The 3,277-nt window shown below is 35.4% G+C and overlaps 1 long non-coding RNA gene across 1 annotated transcript; it reads left to right on the forward strand.

The window, feature by feature from the left end:
• Positions 1-442: 442 nt before the first annotated feature.
• On the forward strand, positions 443-1,438 carry LOC147504044 (uncharacterized). The gene is made up of 3 exons (XR_015220333.1): positions 443-579; positions 652-749; positions 1,310-1,438. It is a non-coding gene; the product is annotated as an uncharacterized LOC147504044 (long non-coding RNA).
• The last annotated feature ends 1,839 nt before the right edge of the window (positions 1,439-3,277 follow it).

Below are 3,277 nucleotides of genomic sequence, written 5' to 3' on the forward strand. Positions count from 1 at the left end.
TATAACTTCTAATTTTTTATAGTGATACTATCTGTTGATTACTTGATTTAGAATTTCCGTAATGGTATGGGTTTTCAGAAATTCCAATATACATTAATGAATGTAGGATCTGCAATCACTACTATTGACATTAAACATAAACAATATGGTGCCTTCCCATAAACGCAGTTCGACTACTGCAATTCTCTTTATCTTTAAAAGGAATTTCAGTTTTCCACACTATGGTATATGGATGTCATTATTCTAAAATAGCATTGAGATCTAATTGCTAACTTGGGTTTTAGGTTACCAACGCCATGTAGGCTCAACCAATGCTTCACGAAAATCTGTCTGCTGTAGTTTCTCATTTTCTGAGTGTTGTCCAAACAATGCATCAACATTGTGATTCATTGGTGGAGTATTGTATCATTTGTATGTTAACTAAATAATTGTCATTTGATTTCTTTATTAATAGATTTAACATGCCGGTTCATAATTAATCAATCAGAGTTTGTTTCAATTCTCGATATACAGACTTCATATTCTTCTAGAGGTCGTGATGATCCTGGAGATGGTCAAATTCATGCGGATTTGTTAGAGGTGAGTGTCTGCGGAGGCTGGGCATATGCTTCATTTTATACTCTAACATAATGTCTCTCTCCCTCTTTTCAGGTCATGGACTTCATTAATGACACAGTTGCATCATTGAATGCTTTTGTTAACGCATACAACCCTGCAGCTGTATACTTTTCTTGTCCTGTTGAAATGAGGTAGCATGTTCATTTCCGAACCTTGGACATTGAATAATCTATTGTTGCACTATAAAGTTGGTAGTCAATGATCCTCAAAAACATAGTATTAGGATAGTTTGCAAATAAAGTGCTCATATTTAACAAAAAGATAGCGATGCTGGTATCTTACACCGCATAAATATTCAATTAGTACCATGTCTTCATTCGGTTTCATCATTTGCCTTTTCCAATTTATTTTCTTTTTTTAAGTATTGATCGCTTAGCATTCTATGCATGTGTAATTAGACTTCTTCTTTTTTGGGTCATCCTCACAAGTTGGAAACAGTTGTTTATTTTTTTTATACTTGCAAGAATTCCTTCTGTGTTTTGTCAGTAGAAATATTTTAGTTTTATATATATATGAGGTAACTACTTTAGCTTTAGAAAAAGATGGCATCCGTAATCCATGCAGACGGGGTACCTTTACTAATATTTGCCTTAAACTTTATGGTTGTGAAGAGTCGTGTCCCACTCTCTGTAATTGCAAAGGCATAGATGCTTCTTGAAAATGTATTAATGACAACTTTAAGACCTTGCAGTTATGGGAGTGGAGAACTACTTAGCACCCTGGCAAGGTTGCATGATTCATTGCTACCATTTTTTCAACAAGGCGTGGGCATGGGTTTACAGCTGAAGATGGAATTCAGAACGCTGGTGGCTCACTTCCATTAGAGCACCATACATTTTTATTGGTTTTCTTTTGATGAAATATCTGATTTCGGTCGGTACTCTGATTTGAATTTTTGTGTATGAAAACTATATTATAATTTTAGTGTTACTTTACCCCACAAGCTTGAATATTTAATTTCCACAGGTTTGCTTCTGTGGAGTCTACACATTCAACGCCAACCATAAGGTTTGTCATTTTTCACATTACTAAAATACACCTCAGTCCTCCGTCACATATGTATGATTCAAGACTTCACTGTGTTAACATCCACAATTGCTTTGTGCTAAACTGCTAAGCTCAGTATGACAAAGGTATCACACCTAAATCACGCCTAAGCTATATTGTTTGTTTGTTCATGAGCAAGAGTCAAAGCATGATTGCTTATGAGGAGTCTTTAAAGCTTCCCAGGGACTTGGGTGGTAATTTGGGAGTGAGAATGAGAACCATCATACATAGTGAGCATGACTTAGGCCATACTAAGTTCAATGAAATGTTTAAATGCAACTGGATAGGCGTCGAGATGTGTCTCTGTACCTTCTGACGTTTAGTCCCTCATCCTCTATCGTAAGAATCAATGACTTTGGACTGTGTTTAGGTTCTCATACTCATCACCTAATGCTCAATTATATGATCTATAGGGTTTGCCCATTCCCTACATCACTAAATATCTTGCCGCGCCGTTTGAATATTGCACCCTTGACTTTAGGTGTGCAAAGGTAAACTATATATGATTTGCTATTGGACCATTCTTTAGCGCAAATAGAGTTCTTCAAGATCATGTAGAGAAGGATGCTTCTGGAGTACAATATGTAAGATATGTTTCTTGATATATAATACAGGTGGGGGTCTGCCTAACCCTAGCTTAATTTTTTTTAAAAAGGGATATTTCAAAGCATGTCCTACCTTGGTTGAACGTTAATATGAATTGACATGTTCCATAGTCTTAGATATATATAAAGTAATCAATCACCCTAAACATTATTTGTTCTCTCAGAATTCTTAACTCATTTCATGTACATATGATTGCTTCTCTATTGTAATTGTTTACTCTATAATTTGTCATTCCTCTCGCAGGAGTGCAAGGAATATTTTTAGAGGCTTTTTTCCCATATTTGTGTCTTCCATTCCTCTCTATCAGAAGGCGTTACTACACATTTGGACCCACGAGAATTAGATTTCAATGAGGAGAGGTGAATAAGATAGGCCATTGTTTCACTTCGTTTTTTTTTCATCTTCTTTTTAAGTATATATTTTAAGTATATATTCGTACTCACTCTATTTAACAACGTTAAAATAGACAATTGCATTCTTCTTCAATAAAGTTTCCTCAAGGCTTGGGATTTACAAAGAGGACACTGACATTGGGAACTGAGATTAAGATCTTCTTATGGGGTTTATGGAGGACTTATGATGTTCTTTGTACTCTTGCTATTTTAGTTTTTGTACTTGACATACTTTTGTGGGTGCTCTTACAATGTTAACCCACGTTTTTGGAACTATTTCGATGCATGTCCTCATTGAAACCTCACTTTGGTGGAAGTCTTTTAATTTATCTATTTCTTATATTGTTCTTATTCCATTTGGTTGAATTGGTGGTGTTCTATGTTTAATTCCATTGAGATGAATGCTATAGTGGGGAGGTTCTGTCCAAGTGACTGACACGCGCTCCTTTGTGTGTATGAGATGGTATATGGATGATGTAGATAGATGATGATCGTTGAACAAAACAGAAGCGTATCAAAACCTAATTATCCCTCAATAAGTAAATGATGAGTAGGATATCGTTTCACTTTTAAGTATATGTTATATGAAGGACAGGATTGGAAAAGGGGTTTGA

This window comes from Coptis chinensis, chromosome 4, assembly GCF_015680905.1.
Source record: "Coptis chinensis isolate HL-2020 chromosome 4, ASM1568090v1, whole genome shotgun sequence".
NCBI classification, from domain to species: Eukaryota; Viridiplantae; Streptophyta; class Magnoliopsida; order Ranunculales; family Ranunculaceae; genus Coptis; species Coptis chinensis.